At 41.1% G+C, this 26,558-nt stretch overlaps 1 protein-coding gene across 3 annotated transcripts in view; it reads right to left on the reverse strand.

Annotated features, from left to right (window-relative positions):
• LOC126480911 (centromere-associated protein E-like) overlaps window positions 1-26,558 on the reverse strand; it is a 588,622-nt gene that overhangs the window by 319,707 nt on the left and 242,357 nt on the right. The gene's annotated exons all lie outside the window — the stretch shown is intronic.

The raw sequence follows: 26,558 nt of genomic DNA on the forward strand, positions 1-26,558 counted from the left end.
TTAACATGCCTAATACTGTGTAGGAAAACTATTGGCATTCCAAACAGCACCTATTTCTCTCAGAATGGATAAATACGTGTCCTGTATTGTTTTCAAGAGAACCTTATACCATTCCTCCTGCAAAATACACTCCTGGAAATGGAAAAAAGAACACATTGACACCGGTGTGTCAGACCCACCATACTTGCTCCGGACACTGCGAGAGGGCTGTACAAGCAATGATCACACACACGGCACAGCGGACACACCAGAAACCGCGGTGTTGGCCGTCGAACGGCGCTAGCTGATCAGCATTTGTGCACCGCCGCCGTCAGTGTCAGCCAGTTTGCCGTGGCATACGGAGCTCCATCGCAGTCTTTAACACTGGTAGCATGCCGCGACAGCGTGGACGTGAACCGTATGTGCAGTTGACGGACTTTGAGCGAGGGCGTATAGTGGGCATGCGGGAGGCCGGGTGGACGTACCGCCGAATTGCTCAACACGTGGAGCGTGAGGTCTCCACAGTACATCGATGTTGTCGCCAGTGGTCGGCGGAAGGTGCACGTGCCCGTCGACCTGGGACCGGACTGCAGCGACGCACGGATGCACGCCAAGACCGTAGGATCCTTAGCAGTGCCGTAGGGGACCGCACCGCCACTTCCCAGCAAATTAGGGACACTGTTGCTCCTGGGGTATCGGCAAGGACCATTCGCAACCGTCTCCATGAAGCTGGGCTACGGTCCAGCACACCGTTAGGCCGTCTTCCGCTCACGCCCCAACATCGTGCAGCCCGCCTCCAGTGGTGTCGCGACAGGCGTGAATGGAGGGACGAATGGAGACGTGTCGTCTTCAGCGATGAGAGTCGCTTCTGCCTTGGTGCCAATGATGGTCGTATGCGTGTTTGGCGCCGTGCAGGTGAGCGCCACAATCAGGACTGCATACGACGGAGGCACACAGGGCCAACACCCGGCATCATGGTGTGGGGAGCGATCTCCTACACTGGCCGTACACCACTGGTGATCGTCGAGGGGACACTGAATAGAGCACGGTACAGCCAAACCGTCATCGAACCCATCGTTCTACCATTCCTAGACCGGCAAGGGAACTTGCTGTTCCAACAGGACAATGCACGTCCGCATGTATCCCGTGCCACCCAACGTGCTCTAGAAGGTGTACGTCAACTACCCTGGCCAGCAAGATCTCCGGATCTGTCCCCCATTGAGCATGTTTGGGACTGGATGAAGCGTCGTCTCACGCGGTCTGCACGTCCAGCACGAACGCTGGTCCAACTGAGGCGCCAGGTGGAAATGGCATGGCAAGCCGTTCCACAGGACTACAGCCAGCATCTCTACGATTGTCTCCATGGGAGAATAGCAGCCTGCATTGCTGCGAAAGGTGGATATACACTGTACTAGTGCCGACATTGTGCATGCTCTGTTGCCTGTGTCTATGTGCCTGTGGTTCTGTCAGTGTGATCATGTGATGTATCTGACCCCAGGAATGTGTCAATAAAGTTTCCCCTTCCTGGGACAATGAATTCACGGTGTTCTTATTTCAATTTCCAGGAGTGTAGTAGCAAGTTAAGGTAAGGGCAGTGAAAGTGGAGAGTGATCATGTATCCTTCTCTCCAAAGTGGACCACAAGTGCTCAATATTATTGAGATCTGGTGTTTGTAGGCCAGGAGAGATGTGACAATTCGTCCTCGTGCTCATAAAACCTGTCCTGAATTATGCGTGTTGTGTAAACAGGAGCCCTGTCAACCTGGAACGTAGCATCCCCACTGGGTAACAAACACTGTACCACAGGATAGACCTGGTCAGCCAAAATGGTCACATAATTCTTGGCAGTAATGTGACTCTGCAGAGTACCCATGGGGCACAAGGGGTACCTCAATATGGCCAACCAAATCATAACTGGACGCCTCTCATGTTTCACTTTTGGGATGTAAACTTGGCAGAAGTTGGAAACAGAGTGAAACAAGACTTATGCGACCAAGTAACATTCTTCCACTGCACCATGTATTCCTGTTACGGGCATTTGCATCTCCAATAAGTGGTTTTGGTTTTCCACCTCACCCTGCAATTTACAGCCTATGGAGATCCCTTTGTGTTTGTTACTTAGGTGCTGAGACAGTTCGCAAATGTGACTTTCAGTTCTGTAGTGACTTTTGGAGCTACTGTTCTCTCACTCTTCACCACAATCCTCTTCAATTGCAGTCTGTCACAATCACTCAAGACACACCTTTGTCCTTCTTGTGACTTGACAGTTGATGTTTTTCTGTTTTCCTGTATGTGGTATAAATCTTCGACACAGTGCCTCCTGAAACACTAAACACTTCTGCTACCTTAGTTATGGGAGCACCATCATACCAGAACCAAGAATTCGGCCTTTTTCAAATTCACTTAGTTTGACCGACCGCATTCATAACAGCACAAAACTCTGTTCTGTCAACAACTGACAATTGCAATGTATAGGGGACACCAAACGGGTGCGTTCATGATCAAATGCAACAGTGTCACATGTAGGCATGACTAGAAACTGTGTTTATGTTCAAAGATTGATTTCTTATGGTTTTTCCATATTTTTGTCCAACCTCTGTATGTTTTTAGCATATATTAGAGCTCCCATGGTAATAGTTGATAGCAGATGAGAATCAACACCAACAAATTTGTTTTTTCTGTTCATTTAGATGTAACATATTCCAAGAAAGTGAATCATCTAGCAGCAATATGCAAGGCTGATCATGGCACATTCTAATCTCACTTGATTTCCACTGGTGCCAGGTACTGGGTAGTGTATATCAGCCTCTCAAATGATCAGCAGTGCAAAGTATGCTACATAAATTAAAAATGAGGTACCATATGTTATCACATTTAGGCCACTGAAGGTAAATGTACAAATTAAAGCAAAAAATATGATATTTTGTAAGTTTTCAACTTCTTCTCAGAGTGATGTGGAAATATTTTTATGTATTGTAAAACATATGATGCAGAAGTAAGTAACCCTGAATTATTTATTGGTACTCCAGCATAAAATCACATTACGCAAAAGTTTTTGAGCGTTCTATAAACTCAGACAACATGACTGATTAATCAAGACACAGAGGAATTAATGACATAAGCTGCCCGTGGGCACTGATTTAAACCAGTGGGGAAAGTTGAAAATTTGTGCCAGACCAAGATTCGAACCTGGGTCTATTATTTATTGGGCAGATGTGCTGACCACTGCACCATCTGAACACAGCAGTCATCACAACTACGTGGATCACCTTAGCACGCCTGTCATCGGACCCAAATTCTCAACTTGTCCACACAATACTAATGTAGTGCCCCTTGTCCATTATCCTCATTGCTCGCGGCATTTTGCCAATTCCCGTAAGAGTTCGAGTGTGCTGTGCATCCACATCGAAGTGATCAATTGGTCATCTTCACCTTAATTCTATATTGTTCTTTCAGACATGTCCAAAAGAACAGATACCACATATATGAAACTTTAATGTGATATATAGTACACGAGTTTCAAGACATATTTATTATAAACTAATTAATTTGTCTTTCATTTCTTCTCATTACACATGGGTCATTCCATAAAAAACTGAATTTAAGCCCCCCCCCCAACGTAATCTGCCTCAAGTTGTATGCACTTTGCCTGCACTGGATGAGCTTCTCCATTCCACAATCAAAGAATTCTTCAGAGTATATGCATAATCAGTTATGCACTGCTGCCTGGATTTCCTCATCATCAGCTAACCTTGGCCCACTAACAACTTCTTTCAGTGGTTTCAAAATGTGCCAATCTGAAGGTGCCACAACTGAGGAACAGGGGGGAGGGGGCAAACTTCATGTCTCCCTGCACATACCCATGCGCCTTCCTTTCTTTCATTTCTGATGTGAAATGTTTTGGAACCCACCTCACACACATTTTCTTGAACATCAATGTGATCTAACACTAACGTTTACCATTGCTGCAATATCATTCAACATAATATGCCTGTTTTCAATGTAAGCCAACAGCAATTTTCTGAGAAGATTCGCAAACAATATTCAGATAATTTAAAAACAATTTGAAATCATAGCTTTTATTAAATTAAACAATTATCCTTCTTTTTAATACCCACTGAAAGACATAGAACTATTACGACAATTTACTCAGAATGAGACAGACAGAATACACTATCGTGAATTTTGCACTGATTTTATTTTTATTTTTTTATTTATATATATATTTTCATCATTTATAATCAAATGCATCAGGTCTGACAAGGAACAGAAACATACGTTATGATTTTGTTCAAATATCAAGATTACATTCTCTTCTCATGACAATGTGAGAATTTAGTTGGTGAAAGTGAAATAAAGTTCACTGCAACTGGTCTGTCTGCTATCCAAAAGTTGATTCCATATGGTTTCAAGCTGCATCCATATGGTAATCATAGCAATTTTGAAAGATGTTCTGATTCAAGTCAAATGCAGTGGTCACTATGGCCGCAGTTCACAAATAACTCTATTCCAATATGTGACGAAGTCATCTGAGTTGTTGCTTCACAGCAACAACAGTTTCCATACATACTTATTTCTTTTGCTACTGTGTAGGTTCTTTACACAAACAGAAAAAGGATGCTATCAAATCAGTCCCTTCCTTGATAATGTATACTTCTGTTGGGTCCAGTACTTATAGCTTTATTCTTTTAGGCATATAGTATCTAGCAGCATTCATATATAACATCACTTGGAGATAATGATATACAGGGTGATTATAATCAAAGTTAGACTTTCAACCTGCTGTAGAAATAACACCACCGGTCAGAATGATGTCAAATTGCAACAGAATATTATCGGAGAAGAGGAAAAACATATGGCACACGAAAAATAAATAGTTACAAAATGTAGCAATAGATGGCACTGTAAGCATCATAATTTAATAGTGGTCGACTACAAATGACAAATGAATCATACAACAATGCCTAAGATGTATGTTTAACATTAAGCATGTTGTACTACTCAGTCTGCATGGGTGTACAGGTGTGTACTGTTAGTTATGTAAGCCCATCCACCACGGCAACGTCATATCATATCGGATGGGAAAAATCAGTTTTTTTTAATGGATAGCAAAGAAGGATGTTTCATAGGATTTTATGCACCGTGTTCACGAGGATGTTCAATGTTGGGGGAAATTCTCTGTGCACTACACGTTTGCACACCACCATTCATCTCCTCCTGCACTGCTGTGGCCACTGCTTCCACTGATGTTGAATCAATTCGTTTCCTACCTCTACCAGGTTGCACACCAAAAGAACCCGTCTTCTCGAATTTCCGAATCATTTTCTCCAGAGCCACGGCAGTCACCGGACGACCGCCCTTTTTCAAACCCTTCAGTGTTTGGAACTTCTGCAGAGTGACACGTGCACGGTCATCATTCTTGTAATATAGCTTCACAAGGAGGGTGCAATCCTGCATTGATACAGTCATGGCGAATGTCACAGATGCAAAAGGAGGAAAAACCATGTACCCGGCTTGCTTATACCAACTTCAGTGGGTCGTGCGCATGACAGATGTTTTCATTTACGTATTCTGACACATATAGCACCATGTATTGATCAATTTGATCAATTTTCATATTTTTTTTTTTTCTTCTGCCATATGTTTTCCCCCTTCTCCGATAATATTCCATTGCAATTTGACATTATCCTGACCAAAGGTGATATTTCTACAGCATTTTGAAAGTTTGGCTTTAATTATCATCACCCTGTATTTTTGGGAGTGGGCACAACATCAAGGTCTTTAACATCTATACTATCTTGCTGTGGTATGATTCTGGCTACCACTTATAAAAGTACTTAAAAATTTCAAATATAATCTGAGATATGTATAAAACTGTTATTTAAATCACTTATACTCCTGTGCCAAAAATGTATAAGGGAGGTCATTTCACCTGGCAGAGCAAAATACAATTACGTTTAGGTGTAAAATTTTAACAGCATGAGATAATACCCAAGTACAAGTTCTACAACTACACCTGCACTTACATTTGTTTCCTGAAGCTTCTATATAATGAATTTTAATTGATATAGGTTATATTAGTTCAACTTCCTAATGTACTCATGGACTTTGTGCGGGACCTTTCCACAAAACTGAATGTATTTCTAAATCTATCTGTTTTGCTTAGTGTGGTCACAACATTAATTACTTTGGTTACCATTCTCAATATACATTTTTTGTATCATAATTTTATTCAGTTGTTTGTTTTGTAGCTGCCTGTATTTTAATAAATGAAGCTCTGAAAAATAAAGTGATTTTCACCAATCTCAATTATAAAATTATATGAAGTATTTCTTAAATAGCTTAGCTTAAAATTTATTTTCGAAATTACAAAGTGATCACTTTGGGAAATAATCATTGATTACTTTTAGTATTCATCCCTATAACACTTAATTAAAAGCATGAGCATTTGTGTACGGAAAGTGCCTTTGACACACCAATGTAATCTACCAGTAACCTATCATATGGACAATATATAGTGTTTCCAGAATGAAATTTTCAATCTGCAATGGTGTGTGTGTTGATTTGAAACTCCTTGGCAGCTTAAAACTGTGTGCCAGATCAGTACTTGAACCTGGGACCTTCGCCTTTTGCAGAAAAGTGCTTACTGACAGAGCAATCCAAGTACAGCCTGCCCTCACAACTTTACTTCCACCAGTATCTCGGCTCCTACCTTTCAAAATTCACAGAAGTTCTTCTGCATACCTTACAGAACTAGCACTCCAAGACAAAAGGATATTGCAGACATATGACTTAGCCACAGCCTGTAGGATTGTTTCCAGAATAAAATATTCACTCTACAGTGCAGTGAGCACTGATTTGAAACTTCCTAGCACCAATGTTCTTTCTTCCAGAAGTGCTAGTCCCACAGGGTCTGCAAAAAAACTCCTGTGAAATCTGAAAGGTAGGAGGTGAGGTATGAGCGTAAGTAAACATCTGAGAGTGGGTTGTGAGTCATGCTTCGATAGCTCAGTCAGTACATCACTCACCAGTATGGCAAAGGTCTCTGGTTCAAGTCCCAAACCAACACACAATGTTAAGTCTGTCAGGAAGTTTCAATATACAGTGCCCAAGATCTGTGTACACAACAAGCTTGGGTCATCTATGAAACTTGAAGTTTCCTAGTATGGTTGGATAATTGAGTACCACCAGCAAACAAAGGCTGCTGAGGAAAGTTTTAGTATCATAAACATACCCCACATAGTAACTTTCATAGAAGTGAAGATATGCTGAATACCCACAGTCAGAAGACAAATTTTTAACTTCTAAACTATTGAGCACCATAAAAGTCAATATGACAAACTGGAAATCCTGAACCTCTACTCTTACAAAAAAAACTCCTGTATACATTCCAACTATTATCAACAGTCAGCACAAGGAATCTAAATTAATATCCACAGCTGAATAGCTGTCCACAAACCACATATCACACTGACAAATACTAGGGGATGTTTCATAAAGGAAGAGTAAGGATTAACACCACACAGAAGATAAAATCATTTCATGGAGAACACAAGCTTCAAATGGACAAGGATGCAGATGAAAATCAGCTGTATCCTTTTAAAAGGAAGCATCTCAGTATTCACCTAAAGTGTTTCAGGGAAATCATAAATCAGGGATGGTTGGACAGGACCTGAGCCCTGTTTTCCTAAAAGTGAGTCCAGTGCTTTAACCAATGAGTCACTTCAGTTATGAACTGACAATTAAGAACTTGTTCATGTTGTATAGTTTATAGGATAGTAGTTCCTTTAGGAAAGGAAATTTCATCCCAGATAGCTCTTCATGAACAGGAAAGTCTAGTTTTGCATGACAGTTTCCTATCGTAATTTCCAGTAAATCTGTGGCAGTGAGGGCTGCATCAAATACTTTGTTTAAAACAAACTGTAACAGCAGTTAAAATAATGGAAAATAGTTCACTCATTCACAGACCCAACAAAGATGAAGGCACTCTACCCTACAGTGAAATCTGAATTTTGAGAGAAAACTACTCCAAATATTTTGAAAACTATGTTCACAAATTATTTTGCCATAAATTCTGTTCAATGACTGTTTAATGAGTTCTTAACAAATTCCACAGATGTGGGGCCCTAACAGGACAATGTTAATTCCATTTAACATTAATGAGAAACCAATTACTTGTGTTGCAAAATTCAGGAACTCTCGACAAGATGTAGAAAAAAATGAAAAGACTTACAACGGAAGAAAAACATCAAGTGAATGGAATGGAATACTTGCCACTCTAATCAAAGCTTTTTATTACATTATTTCACATCTACTGCCCACAAATATAAAACAGTCATGTGAACAGCTCAACAACAAAATGTGTCCAGTTACTGTATGATCTCTGTTCACCCGGACTTACCTTACATATTTTACAATACTGTCAAGCAACAACTTCCAATTTTAATTCAGAAAATAGCACTACATTTTTAAAGTACATTTGACATCAAAGCAGGAAAAGTTCTATAATTAGCATCAATGAAGTTACAGAATAATTTGTTCCTAGCTAAATAAATCTAAAAAGCCAGCAGGAAGTTCCTATCGTTTAGTAAAAGTATCTGACTCAGTGAAACACTTTTTAATTCTCTGGAAAATATAAGGGTACCAAGTAAAGGACAATGCTTTGTGGTGGTTCAACTAATACTTAACAAACAGAAAATAAAAAGTGTTTGTAAAAAAATATATTAAGAATTATCTTGTTTCGAGTCAAAAATCTGCTTAAGGTCTCATAAGATTCAATACTGGTTTGTATTAGTTCCTTTTCTCCACAAACACTCAACACTTACACTAAGTTTTATTTCTATTTGATAACTCAGTTCTAAGAAAAAATGATGCCTCAGGAACAAACTCAGTCACCATGTTGAATACTTTATACCAATACTGTCACAGAAGAAACCAAGTAGCGCACTCGCCGTAGTGTAGTGGTTACGATACTAGATTGTTGCATGGAGGGTCGAGAGTTAAAAACTCACCTGAACTGAAACATTTTAATTTCTATCTTTGGTTCGAGTACATTCTAGAAGTCTTCACAAATGGCAAGAATCACTGTACTTGAATGTTGTGTAGCTGTATAGATACCATATGTATTCTGGCCGGAGGCAGTTCGCAAGTGCTGAATAAACCTTCTTTAAGTGAAGTTAGTGTTCATCATTCATCTACTTACACCTTCCTCTATGTGACATTATTCTGGTGGAGATACTGATTATTGGAACTTGTGATAACGCATATTATCGATGACACAGTGGCTCCCATCAGGCCACAACAGAGCCGCCATTTACACGACGAGAAACCTGAGTTCGAGCCACATTCAACAGATTGCAATCTATCGGAGACAAAAGAAGAAGATGACATCACTGTGACAAAACTGGGTGCCACCACATGAGACATCCTCCTGGATTCTCTGGTGACAATGGCCAAGATCCAAATTTAACAAATGGGATGACACCCTGTGTTTGACTAACGTATTTTTCTACTTGGAGGGCACTGCCAAGCAATGGTACGAGAACAACGAGGAGAAGTTCACTAGCAGGTAAGTATTCCAGGCAGAACTGCACAAGTATTTCGGTGACACACAAGAACAGAAGTGTAAGGCTGAAGATAAATTAAAAAGTGCAGGGCACAGCGTCCAGGAAAAAGACAGCATCCTACACTCAAGACATCTTGGAGCTGTGTGAAATAGTGGATTCTCGAATGAAGGAGGAAGATAAGGTTGCACATCTCATGAAGGGCACTGCTGAGGCCATGTATCAAGACCTACTCCTAAAGGAGGTTTCGACAGCAGACAACTTCATAAAATGGTGCCAGTATATTGAGACAATGCATCAAAAAATAGTTACACGCAAGAAGTTTGAACAGCTTCCAAACATCGTATTGATGTCGGTGATGGAGGAAGAAACTGTTTTCACAAGTGTTCTTCATCAGATAGAGAGAGAGGAAGTTCAGAAGGCACTTGGATTGCATGGAGAGCAAAAAACCAAGACACTTCAAGAGGTCATAAGGGAGGAAGTGGAACAGACATTGAACCCAATCTCTCGTACTTCATTTCCCTTTAAAACAGTAAAAAAGTCAAGGCCCAGGCAAAGTTACGTTCCTACAATGCCGCATGAGGAACCTGTTTGGGCACCAAGGAAGACTGATGTCTGGAGGACCCAGGATAACCAACCTGTATGTTTCCACTGCAGTCGACCAGATGCGCTATTGTCGAGAAAGGCGGCGGATACCTAATGACGCCCATGCCAGAAGACAGCAGACCGATCTTTGAAGACGCCAACTCCAGGACAATGAAGATGAACAAGAAGATGTGGATACAGGACAACATAGGTCACCATCGTCGCAAGCTAACCGCTGAAGAGGACGCTCCCCAACACGCCGATCAAGGTCTCCATTGCCGTTTAGAAGCTCCAGCTGATCACCTAACCACCGCAACCTGGAAAACTAAAGGGTGCAACCTTCCTTGGAGGTGAGGCCACCAAAGAGAAAAATCCTGCGCCGTCCATCACTACAAAAATGGTAGGAAACTATGTCGATATCCTTATGGATGACCGACCAGCCCAAACTCTTGTGGACTCTTGACTATCATATTCAGTCATTTCGGAGAAGTACCATTGCCAGTTGCAGAAAACCGTATTCATCGACAACAAAACATCTCTGCTAAAGGTCGCTAATGGGAAATATGTAAAACCTAAAGGAAGATGTGTCATTCATGTGGGTATAAGTGGCTGTACACAGGCCTTAGAATTCACCATCTTACAAGAGTGTAGTCATGACGTCATTCTCGGATGGGACTTTTGAAATCTTCTCAAGCAATTATAGCTTTCTAGCTCCACTATCACCAGATCTCACTAAGGAACAACAGAAAAAGCTACTTGCCATTCTTCAAGAGTTCTCTGAATGCTTCAATCCACAGTCAAAGAACAAATAAGACAAATCGACGGTGAAGCACCGGGTTACCACTGGAGACCATCAACCAATAAGCCAGAGAGCATACTGTGTGTCAGCAACGGATCATTGAATAATTCGCGACAAGGTAGAGAAAATGATGAAGAATGACATCATTCAGCCTTCACAGAGCCCATGGTCATCACCAGTGATTCTCATCAGGAAGAAGGATGGCAGTTGGCACTTTTGTGTTGATTACAAGAAGCTTAATAAGATAACTAAAAAGGACATTTACCCTCTTCCATGAATTGACGAAACACTAGACTGTCTGAAGGGGGCTAAGTTTTTCTCGACCATGGACATGTACTCAGGATACTGGCAAATTTAAGTGGATGAGGCTGATCGTGAGAAACCTGCCTTCATCACCCATGAGGGCCTGTATGAGTTTAAGGTAATGCCGTTTGGTTTGTGTAATGCACTAGCAAATTTTGAACAAATGATGGATAATCTTCTAAGGCACCTGGATGATGTGTCTTTGTTATTTAGATGGCATTATAGTGTTCTTGGAGACATTTGATGAATACATAAAAAGATTAAGGGCTGTTCTTAAGTGTCTCCAACAAGCCGAACTGAAACTTAATCCAAGAAAGTGTCTCTTTGGAGCAAAAGAAATCAAAATACTTGGGCACCTTGTGACAAACGAAGGCGTGCAGCCAGACCCAGAAAATATGAGAGCTATAACGGAATTTCCTATTCTTAAAAGTGTTAGAGATGTGAGAAGCTTCCTCGGAGTGTGTTCTTATTACCATCGTTTTATCAAAGACTTTTGTATCAAATGCAGGCCACTCCAAGAGCTGTTAAGAGCCGCTGCTAAATTTATCTGGGGTGGTGCTCAACAAGATTCTTTCGATGTGTTGCAAAAAGCTCTGATGACTGGCCCTGTACTTCGTCTGTATGATGAGAGAGCATCAACAGAACTACACACAGATGCCAGTGGGTATGGGATCGGTGTTGTTCTGGTGCAGATTTCGGATGGAAAAGAGAATGTTATAGCCTATGCTTCTAGGACACTTACAAAAGCCGAGAGAAACTACTCAACTACAGAAAGAGAATGTCTTGCTGTGATCTGGGCCATGCGCAAATTTCGACAGTATCTCTAGGGAAGGCCATTCACAGTTGTTACAGACCATCTTTCACTTTGATGGTTGACAGGTCTTAACGATCTAACAGGATGACTCGCCAGGTGGGCACTATGTCTTCAAGAGTATGACATTACCATAGTGTACAAAAGTGGAAGAAAACACCAAGATGCCAACTGTGTCTCAAGAAACCCTGTGAAAGATCATCAAGACTTTGATGAATATAGTGACTGTCTTGCTGCACTCAAGGATCTCTCTGCTGAGCAGAAGGAGGAAGCCAAGATATCTCAAATTATGCTTGCCTTAAATCAGTCAGAGGATGTGAAAGGACAATTTAAGGTAGTTAATGGATTACTTTGCAAGAAAAACTTTGATCCGTTTGGAAAGAGGTGGCTGCCAGTGATTCCTAAACACATGCGCTTGGATGTTCTACAGAAATTCCATGACACACCTGAGACCGGACATTTACGATTTGGTAAGACATACGATAGGATCCACAAGAGATTTTTGCGGCCAGGTTTATTTAGGAGTGTCGCACTGTCTAGAGTGCCAGAGGAGAAAAGCAGTTCCTCAGAAACCACCTGGTCGACTCATACCAATTCCATCAGCCGAAACGCCTTTCTAGCATGTTAGGATTGACCTCTTCGGACAATTTCCAATGTCTGCTAGTGTCAATAGATGGATTATTGTTTGCACTGATTATCTGACGTGCTACGCCATTACAAAAGCCGTGAAAACAGCCAAAGCATTCGAGGTAGCAAAATTCATTTTAGAAGACATTGTATTAAAACGCAGTGCCGAAAGGTCATTAATTACGGATCGAGGGAAAGTTTTTCAATCGAATCTTGTGACAGAGATAAACCACCGGTGCAACATTACTCATCACACAACTACTGCCTACCATCCACAAACTAACGGGCTTACTGAATGCCTAAATAAAACCTTGGCCGACATTCCATCAATGTTCGTCAATGTTGAGCAGAGCAACTGGGATGACATGCTACCTTTCATGACGTTTGCTGACAACACCGCCAAACAAGACACAACAGGATTTACGCCATTTTTCCCGCTGCATGGGCGTGAGGCGACAACGACAACGGACACTGTGTTTCCATTACACCCTGATGGCGTGGACAAAAACTACATCAGCCAGGTGTTAACCAGAGCTGAGGAAGTTCGGCAGTTAGCTTGACAATCACTGAAGGTATGATGCGAGACACCATCCTGTTGTCTACCAACCTGGTGACCAAGTCTGGATCTTCACTCTTGTTCGGAAGGTTGGTCTCTCTGAGAAGCTCCTCAGGCGCTACTTTGGACCTTATAAGGTTGTAAGACAGTTGTCTGATGTTACGTATGAAGTTGAAGATTTCAATCCCGACACAAGACGATGAAAGATCAGATATACGGTCCACATCCTTCAAATGAAGCCCTATAAGGATCCTGCAACCCAGGGTAAATTCGAAGCTCCAGCAACAGGCAACAAGAGGAAAGGTAACGAAGAACGTAGCGGCAAGAGAAATTCTAAGAAGATCACTGCTATGGCGAACATTTGTCATCGGGAGTCGGAGTATGCAGGACCGATGACTCGTTCCCGGACTAGGAGAACGTAACATCGAGACGCTGTTCTCTTAAGGGTGGAGTAATGTCGCAGAAGAAGCTGAGTAGAGCAGTCGCTATAGTGTAGTGGTTACGATACTAGATTGTTGCATGGAGGGTCATTGAGTTCAAGACTCACCTGAACTGAAACATTTTAATTTCTATCTTCGGTTCGAGTACATTCTAGAAGTATCCACAAATGGCAAGAATCATTGTACTGGAATGTTCTGTAGCTGTATATATACCGTATGTGTTCTGGCCAGAGGCAGTTCGCTCCACGCTCTTGTATGTGCAAGTGCTGAATAAACCTTTGTTAAGTGAAGTTAGTATTTGTCATTCATCTACTTACACCTTCCTCTATGTGACAATACTTTCAACCTCTGTGTCATCTGAGTGGGATGAAAGTTAACTTCTCGACCTATCGATGGTACAAGTTAAAAACTAATTAATCAAAACTGAGAAACATGGTAATAATGTAAAATAATAAGGAAAGGAGTGACGCAAACCATGTGACATTGTTATCTCAAATGTAGGAAGTACTTCAAGGTGACATGTATGCATAGATGGTCAACAAATCCTGTTATCTGGCAGCATAAAGATAGTGTATCACAGTTAATTTAAGACAGCTATCTGGTTATTGTTGCCACTGCTTCTTTATTATCCATTCTTTAAAACATTCGTGTATATAGAGTGAAATAATTTACAGAGCAAAGGAGAAGCCAGCACCCCTGACAAATATTAAAACCTTGGATGCATGTGTCCTTCATCACACACACACACACACACACACACACACACACACACACAGAGAGAGAGAGAGAGAGAGAGAGAGAGAGAGACTGCAGTCAAAAGATAAAATATTGAAAGAAAGTAGTGAAATCAGGGGTTTGGAGTCATAACAACGCATCTGCAAAATTTGCCATTTTGACACATCTGCATGTCTGCTTCACCACTGTCTTAATGTAGATCTAGGAGATTGTTGAATATATGTAAACGCACTCTAAGTACTATGAGGTATCTCAATTACCAGAAACTTAAAGTTAGATAGTAACCATTGTTATGTCTCCAAAATACCAAAATGAAACTGTGGTCTGTTCGCCACATGCTGACTAAGTTTTCAGGGTGGGGAGAGAAACGAGTGAGGGAGGGGGGGGTTATTACAGAAACCTTTGTTCAGCAACAGATTATAACACCTGTTCCGATTGATGAAATCTGCAATTACATTCACTTACATTTTAACTAAAACTGCAATCTGATGTTCAAAAAGGAAGATACAGAGTGAATGTATTGGGTGGGAACACTATTTAAATTTCTTTCTTTTGCGCGTTTTCTTCAATATTTTGGAATTATCCTATAAATTCTGTGTGTTTCATTGGCTGTAATTGGTACATTTTGTGCATTTTGCAGTATTTGTTTACGAGAACTCCATTTCAAAATTATGTTCAATAATATATAATTATTTCATTTCAATAAATTTTGTTTATATCCAGAGCCATGGTTTCTTGCGATATGTTAAATCAAGCATGCAGAAAAAATATATATAAAATTTTATTTTTTTATTTTCTGGTTTTTGAAAAACAAGATTTTCTTGCTGTAAAATATATCGAATATATCGCTGGTGTTTTGTACCAAAGAACTGGACAGTCATTGATTCACTTTCAAGTAAAGCAATGTTGGTTTGAAAATGGAGTGAGCAAGTGTTTATTTGGAACTGAAATAAGCAGCATGCCTTCGCTGGGAACGGACAAAACGGATTACGTTTTTAGAGTTGCATAGAGGACTGTGAAGTACATGTGCACCAGGTAAGTCTTTTCAGTTTGAAACAGTAATATTTAAATAGATACACATTTGAAATGATTTATAATTTTGTCATGTGAAAGACTTGCATTAAGCAAAGTGCAAAATGCGAAAACATGAAGTTGACTGTTTGCAATGCGCCATTGGAAATAACCCTGATGCCTTATAATTGTAAATAAGTATCTTCCCTAACATTTCAAATCCAGAACCTGAAAATCATGTCCTTGATGTTATCAAGATGATGACCAGAGCCACAGATATTACAAAAAAACAAGATGAATATTAAACAATTTTTCTACCCATTGCAAGAACAATTACAGAGCTCATATCCTGAACTGCTGTTTTCTGATTGATTTACCAATGTGCCTGCATGTCCAGCCATGGGGAGAATGACAGTACAGGAGGGACAAGTTGCACTTTCTTCAGGCAGTATTCACGTTACACATATGCTTAATGTTTTGGCACTCCATAGTAGGAAAATCACTTTGTAACTGCTACGAGGGCAGTTCAATAAGTAATGCAACACATTTTTTTTCTCGGCCAAATTTGGTTGAAAAAACCGGAAATTTCTTGTGGAATATTTTCAAACATTCCCGCTTCGTCTCGTATAGTTTCATTGACTTCCAACAGGTGGCAGCGCTGTACGGAGCTGTTAAAATGGCGTCTGTAACGGATGTGCGTTGCAAACAACGGGCAGTGATCGAGTTTCTTTTGGCGGAAAACCAGGGCATCTCAGATATTCATAGGCGCTTGCAGAATGTCTATGGTGATCTGGCAGTGGACAAAAGCACGGTGAGTCGTTGGGCAAAGCGTGTGTCATCATCGCCGCAAGGTCAAGCAAGACTGTCTGATCTCCCGCGTGCGGGCCGGCCGTGCACAGCTGTGACTCCTGTAATGGCGGAGCATGCGAACACACTCGTTCGAGATGATCGACGGATCACCATCAAACAACTCAGTGCTCAACTTGACATCTCTGTTGGTAGTGCTGTCACAATTGTTCGCCAGTTGGGATATTCAAAGGTTTGTTCCCGCTGGGTCCCTCGTTGTCTAACCAAACACCATAACGAGCAAAGGAGAACCATCTGTGCGGAATTGCTTGCTCGTCATGTGGCTGAGGGTGACAATTTCTTGTCAAAGATTGTTACAGGCGATGAAACATGGGTTCATCACTTCGAACCTGAAACAAAACGGCAATCAATGGAGTGGCGCCACACCCACTCCCCAACCAAGAAAAAGTTTAAAGCCATATCCTCAGCCGGTAAAGTCATGGTTACAGTCTTCTGGGACGCTGAAGGGGTTATTCTGTTCGATGTCCTTCCCCACGGTCAAACGATCAACTCTGAAGTGTATTGTGCTACTCTTCAGAAATTGAAGAAACGACTTCAGCGTGTTCGTAGGCACAAAAATCTGAACGAACTTCTCCTTCTTCATGGCAACGCAAGACCTAACACAAGTCTTCGCACCCGAGAGGAGCTCACAAAACTTCCGTGGACTGTTCTTCCTCATGCACCCTACAGCCCCGATCTCGCACCGTCGGATTTCCATATGTTTGGCCCAATGAAGGATGCAATCTGTGGGAGGCACTACGCGGATGATGAAGAAGTTATTGATGCAGTACGACGTTGGCTCCGATATCGACCAGTGGAATGGTACCGTGCAGGCATACAGGCCCTCATTTCAAGGTGGCGTAAGGCCGTAGCATTGAATGGAGATTACGTTGAAAAATAGTGTTGTGTAGCTAAAAGATTGGGGAATAACCTGGTGTATTTCAATGCTGAATAAAACAACCCCTGTTTCAGAAAAAAAATGTGTTGCATTACTTATTGAACTGCCCTCGTACATAAGGAGTGACTGTATCATTAAATAGCTAATGTTGGTTTTGGCTAAATACAAACACTCATGACCCTAAGTCACCTGACTTCTACCAGCTTTAGGTGATCCAGAGCTATGGAGCCCTCATTCAGGACATTGTGAACAACCTATAATTGAAGAGTTTTTGGTGAATGTTCTTGGCCACCAGACAAATGCTATAAGTTACTGGGAAAGAGCGTCACTCCTATGCCAGTTAAAATCTGTGCCTTAATAATTTTGTGAATTGTCCTGTTAAGTCACAAAATTTTAAAATCCTTGCTATACTTGCAGCCATCATCCACGCATGCCACTGTAATTCCACAACCCACACCCGCAGCCTCAAGGCAGTTATAGGGTGTGGTATACCTCCATCAGCAACCAATATGGAACTAAATGAGTTTGGTTCAAAGACACTGGAGTCAAAAGGCCTCAAGGCAGTTACAGGGTGTGGTATCCCTCCTTCAGCAATCATTATGGAACCAGATGAGTTTGGTTCAAAGACATGGGAGTTAAAAGGTGGCACAGTGCCGGATCAAATGGTATCTAATGGACAAAGATAAAACTAGTGATATAATTATTCCACAAAGATGTGAAAGATTACAATGAATCACAAAAACACATCGTCCTTACAATATAGTTCAATATCCATCCTTTTTATAGGAGAAGAAAATTGCTACCATCTCAATTTAAAACAAGCAAACCCAAATAAAGGTGCCGAAATGAACAGAAGAATAACGTTCAAAGGAATTTTATGCATAATGCATATTGATCAGAGACAACAAGGAATATAATAATATTACCAAATCTCGTCGTTTATTTCACCAGTATTAGACGATTTGTACACAAAAGTAAAGGCAGAACAAATGATATTCATATGACAGAATGAAAAACAAAATTGCTTAGAGAAGAGTACATTCATTTGAGAGACTCAGTCATGAATGACGGCCACTCTAATGACAGGGGATGACTGGATATTTTACAATCAAGTTACATGAGAAGTCCAGAACACATGCACGAGTGCACAATAGATGCTATGACCTATGTAAGAAAACAAGGTCACCCTGATCTGCTCACTTGCAATATTATCATGGGTGGAAATCAAAGAAGATAGGATTCAAGGACAAGTTGCCATGGACTGTCAAGACATAACAGCTCAAGTTTTTTGACAGACACAAAGTGTCAGGTTTTTCTAATTGTTAGATGATGGATTTCCACAATCAAATGACAGAAATTAGGATTACCTCAGTCACATGATGTAATTTGGTTGCATGAAAAAGTTCATCCAAAACAAGTAATTCAGTTACACTTGAGTATATATTTGATCAAGTAATTTGAGCACACTTTCGAAACCAAAATAGGATCCAGAATTATACAATATAACAGTGACAAACATGATTCACGGTCCATGTGGAAGATTAAATATGAATTCATCATGTACGACAGAAGGCAAGCATACAAAGAAATATAAAAAACATATTTAAATGAGACAAACAAGTGAAGACTGATATCATGCACAGAAGATGATCAGCAGATGGTGGTTTCACCGTCAAAATATGAATGCATTATAACCAAGCGATAGAAGTAGGTAATGAACGGGTAGCGCCAAACAATCCATGTCTACCAAAAGTATTTCAAGCACACATAAATGTTGAGTACTATAGCTGGGTGAAATAAATATGTGTCCAAACATGTTAACAATGGCAGTGATGTGGCTGAACTTACAATAACCGAGAGAGAACAACATCTGAAAGATGAAATAATTCAGAATAAAGTGGGTAGATATATAAATTGTAATGCAGTGGCTTGATGAAAATTGGATTTCCCAATACATTATCAAGTGTCAGCAGTTGTTCACTTAGCAATGCATTCAGAAAACAGTCAATGTGTATAATTACATGAGCAACTGCAGAGAGAATAGGTAGTGAACCACCAGTGAGTATGTCATTAACTACATTTTTACAACTTTGTCAAAGTGATACATTTTACACAGCACTGCTATATGTCAATGTACCATCCTACTCAACGTGGAGTGCAATAACACAAATCTTTCAATGAAGATAGCAAGGAACCCCAGTCGATGATCACGAAGCAATCCTCACAAGTGACGCACTGGAACAAGTGTGCATGGTGCATCCACTGGAAAATGATAACCATTGGGATTTGTCACTTCAACTAACTGCACTGGTAGCAACCACAGAACTAGAAATTTGACTGATTTATGAAAATATGCAGGAATGGTAAAACAGGGCCACTGAAAGCAATATTGCTGCCGAATAAGAAATAATTTACAGACAAGTAATAGTATATGTGTCGGGCTGGTCCACAGATCAGAGCAGAATAGGATGCTCCCATCACAAGAGAAATCCCACTTACATCCGACCCTCCACCAACCTGATTAAGGGGTTGGCTGCGGGCTAGACGCAGTTCGCGTCTGATGGTCCCTGATCAGCTGTTGTCAGAGAGCACGAAACACTGTTCTCGTGAACTCTTCTTCGACATGAAAGATTAAGGTTTAACTGTGTTAGTTCACCTGAACTGAATATTTTTGCTTGCTTAATCATTGTCCACATTTCACTAGGGGTCTACCCGAGCTTAATGCAAAACTTAATGTTCGCTCTTTGCCCACAATCATCACCCATCGTGTCACCATAACCAATGCACCAAGAGCCTCAACAGTGTGTTGCTAAGCACAGCCCTGCCACTAGTGAGTTTGGATGGAAAAACAGCCAGCATCACTTCAACGGTGCATACATACTATGTAAGATAAAAACAATATATTTTCCTTTTTAGTACAGCAAACTCAAAAATAAAAACAATCTGTCATGGAATTTTTCTGATAACAGGAGTATATTCCTATATTAATCACTTTGAAGTTGAGTCTAGAAACTTTTGATTAGGTTTTCACAAGATAGTTTGCTTCTATCATCAAGGATCTGCCAGTTCAGTTCTTTCTGCACCTTTTGTGACATAATCCCATGGGTTGATCAAACCTGTGACCATTCGTGTTGCCCTTCTTTGTATCCATTCCCTATCTCATATTAGTTCTATTTGGTTTGTGGTCCCAGCAATCGATCAATAGTCTAGGATGGAGCGCATGCACATTTTGTGTCCAGTCTCCTTTGTTGACTTGCATTTCCTTATCATTTTACCAATGAATCACAGTGTTTCATTCACTTTACCTTTGAGTGATACTATGTTATCGTCCTATTTCATATCTGGTATTTATATATAAGATGACAAATTCCAACTGTGACTTATTGGTATTATAATCATTTTTTTAAGTGTACATTTTTAAATTTCTGAACATTTAAAGCAATTTGCGAATCTTTGCACCACTTTGAAATCTTATCAAGATCTGACAGAATATTTGCACAGCTTCTTTCAGACAGTACTTCATTATAGATAATTGCAATATCTGTGAAAAGTCTAAGATTACTATTAATACTGTCTGCACAGTCATTAATATACAACATGGACAGCACAGATCCCAACACACTTTCCTGGGGAACACTCAAAGTTACTTCTACACCTACTTATGCCTCTCCACACAAGATAACTTGATGTGCCCTCCTTACCATAAGATCCTCAATCCAGCCACAAATTTCACATGATATCCCATACGACCATACTTCTGATAATAAATGTTGATGTGGTACTGAGTCAAATGCTTTTTAGACATTGAGGAAAACTGCATCCACCAGTCTTGATCCATGGCTTTCAGTACATCATGAGAGGAAAGTGTGACCCACTGAGATGCAGACACACACAACGAAAAGACAATTACACATGGTAGCTATGGGCCACATCCTTCTTCAACAAAGATACACCACGCAAGCATGCATATCTCATGCACACACGGTCGCCACCACCGGCATCTCAGACTGTATGTGACTGTCACATGCGCTTCAATCTGGACTAGGGCACGGAAGAGGGAGGGATAGCAAGGTGGAGTGAGAGAAGAGCACTGTCTAGTGGGGCATCCAGGTGCAGCATAGGGAAGTGGGTGTGGGACGGGGGGTGGGAGTGCGGAATGGGAAAGGGCAGGTGGGTACAAAGGCAGTGGGAAGCACTCAAAGAAGGAGAAGGAATTTGAAAGGGGAAGAGGTGATAGGATGAGCGGGCAGAAACTGTTGTGTGGAGTGTTTGGTGAGAGTAGGTTACCATAGGTTGAGGCCGGGATAATTCTGGGAGTGGAGAATGTGTTGTAAAGATAACTCCAAACAGCGCAGTTCAGAAAAGCTTGTAGTGGAGGGGAGGATCCAGATGGCCCAAATTGTAAAGCAGCCACTGAAATCTAGCACGCTAAGTTCAACTGCATGTTGTGCCACAGGCTGGTCTACTTTGTTCTTGGCTATACTTTGGCAGTGGCCTTTCACCCTGGGGGACAACTGGTTGGTTTCCAGTGCTGCAATCGGGAGATGGCAAGTTCAACATGGTTACATCTGGGTGTAGGGCCAAAGGTGAAGTGTTTGGATAGGACTGAAACTTCAGTGGGGGGCTGAGGATTTTGATGGACAGGTTAACAAGAGTTTTCCAGTTTTGTGGCATGTGGCAAGTAAAGGTCCACTAGGATAGACCTGGGTGTTATTAGGGCTACAAAACAGTGCCCCATTCGACACCCAATATCACCTTGGACTGGAACAACTGAAACACATCCTTCATCAGGGATTTGATTATCTATCATCATGCCCTGAAAAGAGGGACATCCTATCCAAGATCCTTCCTACCCCTCCTAAAGTGGCGTTCTATTGCCCAGCCAACTTCCACATCCCTGTCCATTCCTGTGGATGACCAAGGTGCAAGACCTGCCCAATCCACCCACCCAGGACTTCTTATTCTAGTCCTATCACAGGTTTCTCTTGCCCCATCAAAGGCCTGCCACCTATGAAAGCAGCCATGTTGTATAGCAGCTCTGCTGCAACTATTATACAGCTTTTTATATTGGTACAACCACCAACCAGCTGTCCAAAACGGCTATCGCCAAACTGTGCTCAAAAGTAAAGTAGACCACCCCATGGCACAGCATGCAGTTGAACGTAACATGCTAGATTTCAATAGCTGCTTCACAACCCCGGCCATCTGGATCATCCCCTCCACACCAGCTGCACAGAAGGGAATTGTCCTTACAACACATTCCCCACTCCCAAAATTATCCCAGCATCAACCTACGGTAACCTACTGTCACCACACCCTCCATCCAACAGTTTCCGCTCCCCTGTCCTATCATCTCCTCACTTTCCACATTCCCTCTTCCTCTTTGTGTGTCACCCTCTGTCATTTACCCATCAATCCTTTCCCCTTACCTGCTCCTCTTCTTTCCCACTCCTCCCTCCACCCTTCCCCCCCCCCCCCCCCCCCTACAACCACATCCCACCTCCAAATATTGTGCCTGGCAGCCTCTAGTCCCCTGCATGCCAGACAGCACTCTTCACTCCCCCAATCTGTAACCTGCTATCCCTCCCCCTTCTCCACCTCACTCCATGACAGTCACATCCAGTCAGAGCTGCCGGTGGTAGCAGTGATACATATGTGAGGTGTACTTGCTTGTGTGTGCTTTGACGGAAAGTTACAATGTGTAACAGTCTTTTGGTTGTGTCTGTCTGCAACTCAACAGATCATCTTTACGATGGGTAGCAATCTATCCTTTTCCTAATATTGTTTAGTTTGATTTCACGTGATCTATGTTTTTAGAAACCACACTGGTTGACATGGAAGAGGTCATTCTGTTCAAGATACTTCACCAAGTTTGAGCTCAGAATATGTTCTTAACAGCTTAACAGTCTACAACAAATCGATGTCAAAGATATTGGACAGTAGTTTTGTGGATCACTTTTTGTGGATCACTTACCCTTCTTGTAGACAAGTGTTACCTGTGCTTTCCCCCAAATACTGGGCACAATTTTTTGTTTGAGAGATCTACGACAGGTTAGTTAAAAGAGGGGCCAAATCAGCTGCAAATTCGGTATACAATCTGATAGGGGCCCTGGAGTTTTATTCTGTTTTAATGACTTCAGCTGTTTTTCAACACCACAGACACTGACTTTCCATTTCACTTATCTTTTCTGTGTACAACAATTATATTAGGGCAATAATCATGGGTTTTCCTTTGCAAAGGAATGTTAGAAAACAGAGTTAAACATTCTTACTTTTGCTTTGGTACCTTCAATTTCAGTTCCTGTATCATCTGAGAGTGACTGGACACTAACTTATTTGGCATTAACAGGCTTTACATAGGACCAGAATTTTTTTGGGTTTTATGAAAGATCTTTTGAGATTGTTTTGTTATGGTAGTCACTGAAAGCTTCAAGCACTGCTCTCTTGACAGCCAAACATATTTCATGCAACATCTCTCAACAGCCCTCTGTTTTATTTTACACCTATGATGCCAAAGTCTCTGTTTATTCAGGAGTTTCTTTGCAGTGACTATTTAACATGGAGGGTTCCTCCTTTCAGAGACTGATCTATGTGATACAAACCAATCCAGAATATGATAAACTACACTTTTAAACTTGACCCACAAGTCCTGTACATGCTAAGAGTTTAAGTTCTTCATTGAGGTATGACACTAATAATAAATGAAAAGTACCAGTTTGCTTTTGTTCTACAATATTATTTTTATTGCTAACCGGTTTTCGGCTTACAAGGCCATCTTCAGACATTTACTGAGTATTATCACCAAAGAAGTTAAATGTTAGCAGACAACATTGGAAGAGAAGTAACACATCTAGAGTGAGGTAGAAACATACAGTGAGTAACATCTTTGCAAAGACTGCAGTGTTATCAGTGCCCTTGCTGAAGGAGTTAAGAAATACATGTTTTAAAAAAGACTAGAAGTTAAAGAAGAGTAAACCAGAATATCAGTTACTGTTGTTGTTGTCGTCTTCAGTCCTGAGACTGGTTTGATGCAGCTCTCCATGCTACTCTATCCTGTGCAAGCTTTTTCATCTCCCAGTACCTACTGCAACCTACATCCTTCTGAATCTACTTAGTGTATTCATCTCTTGGTCTCCCTCTACGATTTTTACCCTCCACGCAGCCCTCCAATACTAAATTGGTGATCCCTTGATGCCTCAGAACATGTCCTACCAACCGATCCCTTCTTCTGGTCAAGTTGTGCCACAAACTTCTCTTCTCTCCAATCCTATTCAATACTTCCTCATTAGTTATGTGATCTACCCATCTAATCTTCAGCATTCTTCTGTAGCACCACATTTCGAAAGCTTCTATTCTCTTCTTGTCCAAACTATTTATCGTCCATGTTTCACTTCCATACATGGCTACACTCCATACGAATACTTTCAGAAATGACTTCCTGACACTTAAATCTATACTGGATGTTAACAAATTTCTCTTCTTCAGAAACGCTTTCCTTGCCATTGCCAGCCTACATTTTATATCCTCTCTACTTCGACCATCATCAGTTATTTTGCTCCCCAAATAGCAAAACTCCTTTACTACTTTAAGTGCCTCATTTCCTAATCTCATTCCCTCAGCATCACCCGACTTAATTAGACTACATTCCATTATCCTTGTTTTGCTTTTGTTGATGTTCATCTTATATCCTCCTTTCAAGACACTGTCTATTCCATTCAACTGCTCTTCCAAGTCCTTTGCTGTCTCTGACAGAATTACAATGTCATCGGCAAACCTCAAAGTTTTTATTTCTTCTCCATGAATTTTAATACCTACTCCGAATTTTTCTTTTGTTTCCTTTACTGCTTGCTCAATATACAGATTGAACAACATCGGGGAGAGGCTACAACCCTGTCTTACTCCCTTCCCAACCACTGCTTCCCTTTCATGTCCCTCGACTCTTATAACTGCCATCTGGTTTCTGTACAAATTGTAAATAGCCTTTCGCTCCCTGTATTTTACCCCTGCCACCTTTAGAATTTGAAAGAGAGTATTCCAGTCAACATTGTCAAAAGCTTTCTCTAAGTCTACAATTGCTAGAAACGTAGGTTTGCCTTTCCTTAATCTTTCTTCTAAGATAAGTCGTAAAGTCAGTATTGCCTCACGTGTTCCAGTGTTTCTACGGAATCCAAACTGATCTTCCCCGAGGTTGGCTTCTACTAGTTTTTCCATTCGTCTGTAAAGAATTCGTGTTAGTATTTTGCAGCTGTGACTTATTAAGCTGATAGTTCGGTAATTTTCACATCTGTCGACACCTGCTTTCTTTGGGATTGGAATTATTATATTCTTCTTGAAGTCTGAGGGTATTTCGCCTGTTTCATACATCTTGCTCACCAGATGGTAGAGTTTTGTCAGGACTGGCTCTCCCACGGCCGTCAGTAGTTCCAATGGAATATTGTCTACTCCGGGGGCCTTGTTTCGACTCAGGTCTTTCAGTGCTCTGTCAAACTCTTCACGCAGTATCATATCTCCCATTTCATCTTCATCTACATCCTCTTCCATTTCCATAATATTGTCCTCAAGTACATCGCCTTTGTATAGACCCTCTATATACTCCTTCCACCTTTCTGCTTTCCCTTCTTTGCTTAGAACTGGGTTTCCATCTGAGCTCTTGATATTTATACAAGTCGTTCTCTTATCTCCAAAGGTCTCTTTAATTTTCCTGTAGGCGGTATCTATCTTACCCCTAGTGAGATAGGCCTCTACATCCTTACATTTGTCCTCTAGCCATCCCTGCTTAGCCATTTTGCACTTCCTGTCGATCTCATTTTTGAGACGTTTGTATTCCTTTTTGCCTGTTTCACTTACTGCATTTTTATATTTTCTCCTTTCATCAATTAAATTCAATATTTCTTCTGTTACCCAAGGATTTCTACTAGCCCTCGTCTTTTTACCTACTTGATCCTCTGCTGCCTTCACTACTTCATCCCTCAAAGCTACCCATTCTTCTTCTACTGTATTTATTTCCCCCATTCCTGTCAATTGCTCCCTTATGCTCTCCCTGAATCTCTGTACAATCTCTGGTTCTTTTAGTTTATCCAGGTCCCATCTCCTTAAATTCCCACCTTTTTGCAGTTTCTTCAGTTTTAATCTACAGGTCATAACCAATAGATTGTGGTCAGAGTCCACATCTGCCCCTGGAAATGTCTTACAATTTAAAACCTGGTTCCTAAATCTCTGTCTTACCATTATATAATCTATCTGATACCTTTTAGTATCTCCAGGGTTCTTCCATGTATACAACCTTCTTTCATGATTCTTAAACCAAGTGTTAGTTATGATTATGTTGTGCTCTGTGCAAAATTCGACCAGGCGGCTTCCTCTTTCTTTTCTTACCCCCAATCCATATTCACCTACTATGTTTCCT

This window comes from Schistocerca serialis, chromosome 5 (genome assembly GCF_023864345.2).
Source record: "Schistocerca serialis cubense isolate TAMUIC-IGC-003099 chromosome 5, iqSchSeri2.2, whole genome shotgun sequence".
NCBI lineage: Eukaryota > Metazoa > Arthropoda > Insecta > Orthoptera > Acrididae > Schistocerca > Schistocerca serialis.